Below are 13,002 nucleotides of genomic sequence, written 5' to 3' on the forward strand. Positions count from 1 at the left end.
ACTTCAACAGGTAGACAACCCTGAAAAATTAGGAACATATGAAGCTGCCATATACTGAGTCAGACCATAGGTCCATCTCGCTCAGTATTGTCTACACAGACTGGCAGCGGCTTCTCCAAGGTTGCAGGCAGGAATCTCTCTCAGCCCTATCTTGGAGATGTCAGGGAAGGAACTTGGAGCCTAAATACTCTTCCAAGAGCGACTCCATCCCCTAAGGGGAATATCTTACATCACTCACACTTCTAGTCTCCCTTTTCTATGCAACCAGGGTGTATCCTGCTTAGCTTAAGGGGACAAGCCATGCTTCCTACCACAAAGACCAGCTCTCTTCCCTCCATCTTCCTTCCCGAAAGGAGGAAAAAGATATACAGTAAAAATTGGAAGTGGATCCCCTTTTAAGAGACTCCTGCTAACTAGGCACATTTCAAATTGGTGACTCTCTTATATTATTATTATTATTATTTTATTATTATTATTTTACATTTTATATCCCGCTCTTCCTCCAAGGAGCTCAGAGCGGTGTACTACATACTTAAGTTTCTCCTCACAACAACCCTGTGAAGTAGGTTAGGCTGAGAGAGAAGTGACTGGCCCAGAGTCACCCAGCTAGTATCATGGCTGAATGGGGATTTGAACTTGGGTCTCCGCGATCCTAGTCCAGCACTCTAACCACTACACCACGCAGGCTCTCATATGCATATCTCTATATGCAGCAGTGGAATAGTAATTGTCAGCCTCCCAGCATCACATCCCTCCCAGTGGCTTTTGCAGGTGGGTCTCTTATGAGAGTGAAAGTCCTTTTGGGACAGGAACACATCTTCTCAATCCTTTCGCTATGTAAACAGTTTTGAGAACCTTTTTGTTGAAAAGTTTTATCTAAATATTAATATTAATGCTACTACTATGACGAATATTTATATACCGCTCTTCAACAAAATTCTCAAAGCGGTTTACATAGAAAAAGAAATAATACATAAATTAGATGGTCGGGAAGAGACCCCTCCAATTTACATACAATTGATGATATATTTGCATAAGTCCTCACTGCAGATCAAATATCCTAACCCTACCTTGGCCCTATCACAAAACAAATTAAAAAAAAAAAGGTATGTAGAAATAAATAAATAAATAAATAAATAAATAAACAAATAAATAAATAAATATTAATTCAGAATTTTAACATTTCCCCCTTTTCATTTCCTTGCAAACAGATCCGCAAAAGCAATATAAAATGCTTCCAGCTGGGTAATTGTGAAGAATAATATACAGTATATAAAAAACCTGACAAAGACAAAATGCACCGTAAAGTTCCCTTCCCAAGACTGCTAGACAGCACTTTGAAGTCATTTAATCACAAAGATGGTTATTTGGTTTAAATGAGAATGATAAATTATTTAATGGATTGGGTCCCATTAGCAAGTGCCTCATACTTGCAGATATGTCTTTAACTCCAAAGACAGGTCTGGGGTGGGGGAGAAAAGTAGGTCATGTGGACCTGTGAAAAGGGGAAGGTACCACAGAGAGAAGATGTGCTAATATTTCATTTTGTGACCCCAGCAGCTTTTGATTGTTTTATTAAGCGATGATTGTCTATGTACCTATGAACAATGTGTTGAGAGATTTCTTTAAAATATGGCTCTATGCTAGGACTATTCAAGATAATGAAGAACATATACATTTTAATACTTAAATTATTCTGCCATCAGATGATTAAAGACAAACATGTATACCTCCCACATATACCTTTATAGATGCTATCTGTGTGACACATTGTGGATGCTGATAATGGAGGAACAGACTGCTGCTTTTTAAAAATAAAATAAAATAAAATCCAAAGCTTAAACTTTTTATAGGAACATTTTCACAGAGGCTTTGGTTTAGGTAACCTACTAAGAACATTCATGCTTCTTGCTTGCTTTGTGGTATGATGGCAGGAGTGTGAAGACATGGGTTTGGCTTATGTATCAAAAGCAGAATTCACATTGGAGGAATATTTGTGTTCAGAGGTGTGCCTAGGTAATTTTGGAACCTGGGCCTAAAGGCCTTTGGAGCCCACCCCCCCAATTAAGCATCATCATGCTCGTCCAGGTGACCAGACCACCCGAGGCAGACTAAAGAGGATTTGGGGGCCCCAAGGGGCTGTGTAGGCCCTGGACTTTGGCCTTGAAGTCCAGGGGTAAGAGCACCTCTGTTTGTGTTAGTCCATCACAGCAAAACCAACAAAGGGTTTTGTGACATCCCTAAATTGGGTGAATTTATTGTAGCATAGGCTTTCGTGGACTACTAATCAGATGCCTGAAGTGTTATCCTCAGTTAGAAAGTGCATATATACAAGCGCATACAGAAAAGAATTATAATTGACTAAATTGCCATGAATTGCAAAAAGTACAGTTTGACAATTCTTTGTAAAACTTAAAATGTATACAAAACAAGCACAGTGACCATTCACAACAGCAGTAGTTAGTGATAACACAGTCTTCCTCAGTTTGCTAACTGAGTTAACACCTGTAGTGGAGAGAGGAAACTGTTATTGCTGTTCAGACCCAAGTGGATAAAATGAAACTTCCTAATTCAACAGATTTGTTAACTCTTGAACTAGCTCTTTAGCTAGTCTTAACAGCAGTCTGAGCTGTAGCAAGGTGATAATATTTTATATCTATCCCACAAAAAGTTTTGCCTGCTGATATCTGCATTTTTCCTTAAAAGCACAGAAACAAACCAGGGCATTTTTAGCCTGATTTCCAAAGGGCTTATGAGTTCACCATGTCCATGTGTGTATCTGTGTGTCTCCCTGTAATAACCTTTGCAAGTAAAATCTCATACCAATCAACCTGCACATAAAAGGAAGTCATGGGGACCCCAATGGAGGTATTTTTTTGCAGATCGTCTGTCTTGTTTCAAGATGGCAGCCGCTGAAAGTACAGGCAACACCACTTTATCATTCTTGTGTTGTCAGATATAGTTGGATACAAACTAAACTCAAGGGAGCGGTTCCTAAAAGTCACCATGTTAAAAGAAGCAGAAAGTAGGCTCCATTAGTTATAACTATTGTTTGGTTTTTCCCCTCTCCCAGTTAGCAACTCTAATAAAGGATAAGGGCTTTCTTTCTTTTTGGTGAGTTTCACATTCTCTACCTAATTAAGTCACATCTCTGTGATATTTTAGATGGTCCTAGTAAAGGTATCCCCTACTTTGGATTTTTTCCTAATGAACCAATGTAGCTACTTGTGATTTTTGTGTGTTTTAGAAGAAAGGGAAAATCTCTTAGTGGGTAACTATATCCTACCTGTGATGTAATATGGGGACAGAGAGAGCGCAACTACTCTGACATTTATCTGGGATATTTTTTTCCTTAAAGTATTTTCTGTGCACAAGCTTAGAACCAAACTCAAAACCTATATACTCAGAATTCACATGGATTATTTCAGTAAGACTGTTTTCCAAATAGGTATGTTTTAGGCTGGACTCAGCAACCTAATCCTATGCATGTTTACTCAAAATACATCCCACTGAGTGCAACAGATCTCAATTCTAAGCAAGGATTACAATCCTGCAGCCCAATACATCCCACTGCATTCAGTAGGATTTGCTCCAAGGTAACAATGCATACGATGGCAGCTTTGGGGCCACCCAAATAGTTACATTAATCACGCTATTGGCCCCTGCATGACTCCCCCCCCACCTAAATAGTAGCTGTGGGGGCCCCAATCCAGATCTGTGGTGTGTTATTTAACCTTTTCCTCCCACCGCAGTTCTAATCTGGATCTGGATTCTTCCCAGTTGCTATTTGACTGTGGAGGGAGACAGCCACTGGCACTAATTGTGGAAGTAGCAGCCTTAGGGGGTTCTACTCTAGATTAGAACCACAGCAGGAGGGAAAGGGCTACAACATTTATTTCCTCTCCCACACTGAGTTCTCAGTCCAAATATCCCCTCCCGGGGCAGGGGGGGAGAGGGTGGGGGGGGCTAATAATGTAAAGGCAAATAACATGCTTAATTAACTTCTGTTTTATTTTTCATAATGTTATGTAAGCCTCCTTTAGACATTAATTGAATGGAAATGAGTGATCTAACTCTTATAAATAAATAAAAATAAATTTTCTCTACCCATACATTTATTAATGAAACACCCCCTCAAGCCCTAGAGCTTGTACCACTATATGACATTTAATAGGCATTTATTAAAGCCCTTGCATTACATCTCCGTTTAGTCCTTCCTTTACTGCTGTTTGTTCCCTCATCTTTAATTAAGGAAGTTCATTGAAACTGAGTAAGGAATAGAGCTGTTGACTGATTAGTCAATTAACTATTCTGTTTATTAGCAGATTGATTAATCAGTTAATTAGCTAGAGCAAAATCTTGCTGCTACTTTACTTGCCATGCAGAAGAACTACAGTAAGGACTAAAATGTTTTTGACAGCGTTCTCTATCCAGATCCTTTTGTTGCTTATTTCCAGTATAGGGTAAAGAAAGGATAGCTTCTGTAGAGATCAGAGTCAGAGGAGGACAGGGACATAGGTTGACTCAGCCTTCCATCCTTCCGAGGTTGGTAAAATGAGTACCCAGAATGTTGGGAGCAATATGCTAAATCATTGTAAACTGCTTAGAGAGCTCCAGCTATAAAGCGGTATATAAATGTAAATGTAAGTGCTATTGCTATTGCTATAGGAATCTACCTTCTAACAAGTCAGGGCATTGGCCCATTTAGCTCAGCATTGTGTGTGTCGACACTGACTGGCAGTGGCTCTTCAAGGTTTCAGGCAAAAGTATTCCCCAGGCCAGAACCTGCTGTATGTAAAGCAGATGCTGTAGCACAGAGTGACAGCCCCATCCCCTACAGGCTCCTATACCATTAATAATGGTACAAAGTTTCAGTAATGAACTAAAAGGAAGGAGAGAAAATCATGGAAACTTTGGAATGGCGGGGGGGAAGGATAAATAAAAGGCAGACTGTAAATCACAATAATTGCTTTGGCGATGATGAAACAATATGTGTTTTTATACTCCAGCAAAAATTTATGGGTCACAGGATCATATACTTAGTCGGGGGTGGGGGGGAGAGAGAGAGAGAGAAATGAGGGGAAAGAGAACTCTTGGTGATAGACTGGTATGTTTAGCAGGGAGAGGGAAAATGGAACCAAGAAGAGTGCATCCGTGAGCTCTTTGGAGTTGAAAGATCAAGTGCTTGCTCTTGGTTCTTGTGGGAATTTTCCTTTCGCTTTATTTTCTCATGTAAGGAAAATGACTTACAAGATATAAACAAGAGGGAACTGAAGCCATGTGGGCTGGCTTGAATTGACCCAAAGAGCTCACGTCATGTCAAAAGTAGGAATGTTCAGAAAGGAGGTCTTTGGCAGTTTGTCATAAGGAGACAGGGAGATGTTGCTATGAAATAAATTAAAAAAAAAAATAGGGCAATAGAAGATAAAAAACACAGAGAGGCAGAGATAGAAGTGTGGCAGACTTAACTGGACTTTGCACAGATATAGAGCTTATACACTCTTATTGACTATCTTAGGGGGTTATGAAAAGGATATACCTTTAAGCACAGCCACAGAATTATTCAGGATTAATTGTTAGGTTGCGTCATGATATGAACAAGTTAAAAGGAACCTGCCAGCGTAGGCAGCAGTCTGGAATGGAAATGATCAGAAGTGCTTTCCAGTGGGAATACATTGCCTAATATAGTAGGAAATATATCTATTTTAACGAGATGGTTGTGTGCTGAGTGGCACATTTAGCCTTTGAGATTTCCAATGACAAAAGTGCTAGATGTGCCCCACTAATTATTTCTTTATGCACCCAAAATGTTCCAGAAGGATTCTAAGACTGAGTGAGTTCTCCTAAGAACAGATTCTGAATTTGTTCCCTCCTAACTGGGCAAAGAAGCACCCTTTAAAGTGGCAGGCATCTTATATTTAAAAGGAGAGATTGCCATTCATCATCATATTGTTTCTCACAATTGAGTTGTTTTACTATATCGTTTTAAAACATTTCATTAAAATAAAACATGCTAGGAATTAATTAGAAACAATGTGAGATACCAGTACTTGCACATAAATGCAGTTAAAAAGGTATCTGTACCATCAATTGACAGGTGTGAGTTGTCTTTTTATTTTTTTTAACATCAATTGAATGGGGGAAACTCTCATGTATAACCAACATCCTTCTGCAACAACAGGTTTAAACATCCTCCATTTTCTTATAGTCAGTGATCGATTAGAAACTGCATGGAGTGTAGCTCAGTGGTAGAGTATTTGTTTTATACGCAGAAAGTCCCAGGTTCAATCCCTGACATCTCCAGGTGAGGCTGGGAAAGACTCTTGCCTGAAACCTTGGAGAGCCAGTCAGTACAATGGTTTGGCATGGTGTAAGGCAGCTTCCTATGATCCTATGTCATAGATTCATTTCATTTGACAATATCTATGAAATACAGCACAATCCTATGTGTGTTACCCAGCCAGCAGTAAATCTGTTTGTTGCCATCTCTTAATCATACACTAGGATGACCATGAAATTGAACTTAGAGCAGGACTATGAAGACAGGAGCAGACGATTCTCATTGGCTGACATCCTGACTACTGCAGCGTGTGTACTTTTAACATCCGTGCACATGCAGCAGTAGACCACATGCAGGCCCTGCTCTTCCAGAGGGTAGGCATTCTTGCACAAAAATGCAAACACTTATGAATGTGGCCTACACTCTGGAAATGCAGTTAGACCAGAAACATGTCACTGAGGATCAGTGATGTGTTTCTGCTCTAGCAGAGTGCTTCCAGAGTTCAGGGGAGCTGTGGAAGTATTTGTGCACAATAGCGCCTACACTTGGGAAGCATGGGGACTGGTGCAGGGATGACCATTGCATGCACACTGATGTTAGAAGCATGCACTCTGTGGTGGGATGTCAGTCATTATGTTCTATGGAACAAAGTAGGCAACACTGTTAGGGAGGGAGCAAAAACTGCCCATTCCTCAAAAGCTGGGGTCACCAAGAGCAGTTTTATACCTCTGTCCTAGTGGAGAGGTTGCTAGTGGAGTGTATGTGTATACGTATGTACATACATACATACATATACACACTCTCATATAACTGATAAGTGAATGGCTGCAGTCCATTCTTTATTGGGAAAGTAACTGCTGTAATTGGGGGCCCTGCAGTGATGGGGCAAAACTGGTCCCTTCTTATTGATACTCTAGGGACCTCCACTGAAATGCTGCACCCTATGGTGGCGGCAGGGCACAATGTGTCTCTGTACACAGAGACATCCTGTGTCAAGATTCCTCGCAATATATCGGTCCCCAACCCCAGCTTTCTCTCCACTTTGCTTATCACAATGGGCCAGTTTTGGATGAAATATCTGCTGACCCCCCTGCATGATATGGGGAAGGAACATGTGCTACCCAACCAGTCACACCGTCCCTCTGCTGCATAGTTGCATGTGGGCAGTTCATCCCAATGGTCCCTCAAACACATGGATTAAATACTAAATTAGTAGCATTTAATATGCATGTTGAGGAGTGGTTCGGATGAATTGCTTCCTACAAAATTATGCTGCATTAGGATGGTGCACCAGATGGAGGGGGCATGCACTCACATGTTCCTTCCCCACATGATGTGGAAGAGCGAGCGGATGCATCATCTGAATCAGCTCGATGACAGGCATTTTGATAGCATATTAAAAACAGATAATTCCTGGATTTCATCTCTGTCAAACTTTAGAGTGACAAAGAAACAGAACCCAGGGCAGGGCTATGCAGACAGAAGAGGGCTCTGTTCTCGAAGGCTTCCCTTAAGTTCTTTCAGACACAGTGCATTGGCAAGACTGTTGACTGATTGATTGATTAAGTGCCATCAAGTCGGTGTCGACTCTTAGTGACCACATATATAGATTTTCCCCAGGATGATCTGTCTTCAACTTGGCCTTTAAGGTCTCAGTGGTGCATTCATTGCTGTTGTAATCAAGTCCATCCACCTTGCTGCTGGTCGTCCTCTTCTGCTCTTTCCTTCAACTTTTCCCAGCATTGTGGACTTCTCAAGGGAGCTGGATCTTTGCATAATGTGTCCGAAGTATGATAGTTTGAACCTGGACATTTGTGCCTTGAGTGAAAATTCTGGATTGATTTGTTCTAGGATCCATTTGTTTGTTTTCCTGGCTGTCCATGTCCTCAAAAGTCTTCTCCAGCACCAAAGTTCAAAAGCATCAATTCTTTTTCTATCTTGCTTCTTCAAAATCCAGCTTTCGTGTCCATAGAGTGTGACGGGAAAAACCATTTTCTGAATTATTCTAATCTTTGTAGGTATAGACACGTCACAGCATCTAAATTTAATATCCTTTCCAAGGCCTTCATTGAAACCCTACCAAATGCTGGTCTGCAGCATATTTTTGACTGCTGGATCCTTTACTGCTGATGGTCAATCCTAAAAAGCAGAAGCTATCCACCACTTCAGTGTCTTCATTATCAATTCTGAGGCTGGTTGCTATACCCATTGCCATTAGTTTAGTCTTCTTTATATTTAGTCATAGTCCCATTTTTTCACTGTGCTCCTTGACTTTCATTACTAGAACTTACTAGAGCTTGCAGATCATCCACATTCTCAGCTATCAGAGTGGTGTCATCAGCGTAGAGCAGGTTATTGATGTTTCTTCCTCCAACTTCAAAACTACTCTCATCTTCTTCCAATCCAGCTTCTCTCATTATATGTTCAGCATATACATTGAATGAATAAGGAGAAAGTATACAGCGTTGTCTTACTCCTTTGCTGATTTGGAACCAGTCTGTTTCACCATGTTCCACTGTCTGGACTGTGGCTTCCTGTCCTGTGTATATTTTCTCATGAGAACAATGAGATGTTCTGGGATGCCCATTTTCCTAAGGGCGTTCTACAACTTATTTATTTTATTTATTTATTTGCTACATTTCTATACCACCTTTCTGCCTTGACAAAGGCACCAAAAGCGGTTTGCAATATTAAAAGAAGCAAATTGCAGAAGATTACTAAAAATGTCTCAGGCTGTTGGTCTTTTCAGGAGCTAAGGACAAGAGCTCCCTGGCCTGGGTGCCTCCTTTCACGCCTTCCTCTCAGGGCACACTGCTCTTTCTGTACTCCTGGAAAGGTGAGGTGAGGGGCTGCCCCTACAGTCCTCACAGGCCAGAGCTGGTCTCTATGGGGGCCAATGTTATGTTCTCCCCTGGCCTGGGCGCCTCCTTTCTTGCCTTCCTCTCAGGGCACACTGGTCTTTCAGCCTTGCCACGTGGCTTTTTAAATGGAGGGGCCTTTAATAAATAGATTGTGATATCATAGTGATTTTGAGTAGCCGCCAACTCATCTGGCGGCTACTTGGGGGAACAGGCCTTCTCCATTGCTGCCCCTGGACTTTGGAATGCACTCCCTGTTGAAATAAGAGCCTCCCCATCTCTGGCAACTTTTTAAAAGGTGCTAAAAACACATTTATTCACCCAGGCTTTTAATTAGATTTATGGTTTAAATTTTTAATGATGGTTTTAAATGATTTTAATGTTAATGTTTTTAATGTTTAAACGATTTTAATTGTTTAATTGGTTTAGTTCTTATTTTAACAGTTGATTGATTTTAATTGTTAATTGTTGTAAACCTTCATGAGCCATTTTTGGAGGGGCAGTATAAAAATCAGATACATAGTACATATGGTGTGGGATATAACTTGACATGGTCGACGGAATCAAAGGCTTTTCTGTAGTCAATAAAGCACATATTGACTTCTTTCTGGTATTCTTTGGCTTTCTCAATTATCCAGCATGCATCAGCAATGATGTCTCTTGTTCCTCAGCCTTCTCTGAAACCAGCTTGAACATCCGGCATATCCCTTTCCACATATGGCTCTAATCTGCGTTGGGTGATCCTGAGCATTATTTTGCTAGCATGAGAAATTAAGGATACTGTAGCCTTCTGACTTGGTAATAACTGGAGTGCTGATCTAACTTCATCTTCCTGTACTAGAGGTTCTTGCAAGTAGGGAATATCTTCTAGAGTATCTTAGATGTTGATGTCTCTGCTGTACAGATTTTCATTATACTCCTTCCATCTCTCTTTGATCTACTCTGAATCAGTTACTATCTGACCTTTGGCATCCCTTAACAGACCAATTTGAGGTTGGAACTTCCCTCTGAGTTTAGAGATATTTTGGAAAACTTTCTTTGTTTTTCCGTGTCCATTTCCATCCTCAAGGTCTTTACAGATGTCATTGCAGTATTGCTCCTTGTCTCTTCTAACAGCTTTCTGAAATTCCCTATTAAGTTCCTTCCTGAGGTCTTTATCTTTCTTGACTTTGGCTTCTCTCCTCTTCTTGGTGATTTCCACCATCTGTTCTTACATCCATTTTGCTTTCTTCTGTTTCTTGGTCTTTGGCAGTCTCTTTTCACATTCATCCTTAACAATTTCTTTGATTTTATTCCACAGTTCCTCTAGTTCCTTATTAATGAAGTTCAGAACGTCAAAGCAGTTCCTGACATTCTCCTTGAAAATGGTGGGTACATTCTCAAGATCATATCGTGGAAGCTGGATAGCTTGTTTTTCCACTTTGACTTGGAACTTGCACATGAGCAGTTCGTTATCTGTTCCACAACTGGCCCCAGGCCATGTCTTTGCTGTTATATCTGAGCTCTTCCACCTTGTTGCACCAATAATGTAATCAATTTGATTTCTGAATACTCCATCTGGTGATGTCCATGTGTACAGGGGCTGTGTATAGGCGCTGCTTTGGTGGTTTGAAGAGTGTGTTAGCAGTGAAGAGATCATTGGCTTGGCAGAAACTAATAAGTCATTCTTCTGCTTCGTTTTTGTTTGCTAGGCCATATAGTCTGACTGTGTTTTCCTCCTTACCTATTTCAACTTTGGCATTCCAGTCTCCAACCACCAGCATCAAATCTTGCTTGCATGTTCTGTCAATTTCAGACTGAACTTGAGCATAAAACTCATCAACTTCCTCTTCTTCTGCATCAGTCATTGGGGAATAGACTTGAAGAACTGTCATGTTAAAGGGTTGTCCACAAAATCTAATTGATATTAGTCGGTCACTGACCACATTGTACCCAAGTACTGTCATTGCTATATCCTTCCTGACTATGAAAGCAACACCGTTCCATCTTTGGTTTTCGTGTCTTGAGTAGTAAATGATATGGTTTTCTGACTGAAAGTGTCCCATTCCAGTCCATTTTAATTCACAGATGCCCAAGATGTCAATCTGTAGTTGATTCGTTTTATCTTTCACAGTGTCAAGCTTTCCCATATTCATGCTTCTTATGTTCCACTTTCCCACTGTAATTCTGTCTTTGCAGCTTCAGATTTTCTTTTCCCACACGGCAACATCAGCTGCTAGACGTCCAAAAGGCTTTAGTCTAACCGCGTCATAAACACCATCGGTACTCCGAGAGATCCTCAGCTCTTCCTCAGTAGCATGTTGAGTACCATCTGACCTGAGGGGCCCATCATCCGGCACTACATTAACAATCATTCTATTTTGTCTATCCATGTGGTTTTCTTGGTAAAATACAGGGGTGGTTTACCATTGTCTTCTCCCATGCAGTATGAAATGATGCCTTTGTCATTGTCACTGAAGTGATCGTCCCCCTCCAGCACCTTCCTATATCACTGCTGCCCAATGTAGGTGCCTGCTTGCTTTAGCTGGACAGCTAGGATGACCTTCATGCTTTGGGTGACCCTATTGGGAGTATGCCTCCTAGGGTACTTTGCTCATCCCTCCCAGGAACACCACCACCACCATGATGAGGCAGCATAGCAGGACTTGGGTGGGGGGGACAAGACTATAAAGCAACCACGTTACTTCATTGGCTTTCGTGTCCTGAGTAGCAAATGGTATGGTTTTTTGACTGAAAGTGTCCCATTCCAGTCCATTTTAATTCACTGGTGCCCAAGATGTCAATCTGTAGTTGATTCATTTCATCTTCCACTGTGTCTAGCTTTCCCATATTCATGCTTCTTACGTTCCACGTTCCCATTATAATTCTGTTAGGGAAAGCACAAAGATTGTTAGGGAAGGCAAGACTGTTAGGGGAGGCAAAAAACTTGCTCACCCAAGAAACTGGGGTCAGGAAGTATTGATCAGAGCTTGATTGTCTCTCATGGAAGTAAACTGTAGCAATGTACTCTTATGGAGGGAAACATTAAGTGTTGCACTTGGGATGGGTGATAATGACATCTTCCCCTTACACTGGGCTGGGGGTGGGGGGAGGCTCCACAGGCAGGACAAAATGGATCTCTCTGCAGTTTGCAGCACAATGTACTTCTCTGCTACACACTTGTCATAATGATAAGCATTTTGCCAGTTAATAATAAAAGGCTGTTTTTCCATCAGAGCTAAATAATGGAAGCTTCTAAATAAGCCTCTGGTTGTATTCAATTTCCCTGTTCATCCAGTGAAGCTATACAAATGCTACTTTAAAATTCACACACTCAGGAAAGGAGGCATATGATGTCACTGCAGTGGCAGCAGAACTGTCTTTTACTATCATCTCTTTATGTGAGAAGAAAGCTGTTAAACTATCTGATGGCCTCAAATGCTGTTCATCAACATGTCATGCAGCAAGCGGTGTGAGGGTCTGCGTTTGTATTCTAAAGGCAGAGTTTGCCTTGAAAAAGGCTGTGTTGCCATATCTCATTCATGCCAACTATTCATTTAAGACTTGGCAAACTGAATTGAATCAGTTTGCTGATATAAAGCCAATATTTGCCATGTATTTCAGAAATAAATGCATACATAAAGACATATCACCATTGCACATAGTGGTTCAAATGCACAAAAGGAAGTATTTATTCACACAATGCATACCTTGCTTATGGAGGTCACTGCCACAAAATGTGATGATGGCCACTAGCTTACTTGGCTTAACGTTCATGAGCGATAGGTCTATCAAAGGCTATTAGCTATGATCACTAAATGGGCCTCCCTCAAATGCATGCTGTTTCATACGCCATCTGCGCTTGGAATACCTGATGTACATTAC

Source organism: Hemicordylus capensis, chromosome 4 (assembly GCF_027244095.1).
Source record: "Hemicordylus capensis ecotype Gifberg chromosome 4, rHemCap1.1.pri, whole genome shotgun sequence".
Taxonomy (NCBI): domain Eukaryota; kingdom Metazoa; phylum Chordata; class Lepidosauria; order Squamata; family Cordylidae; genus Hemicordylus; species Hemicordylus capensis.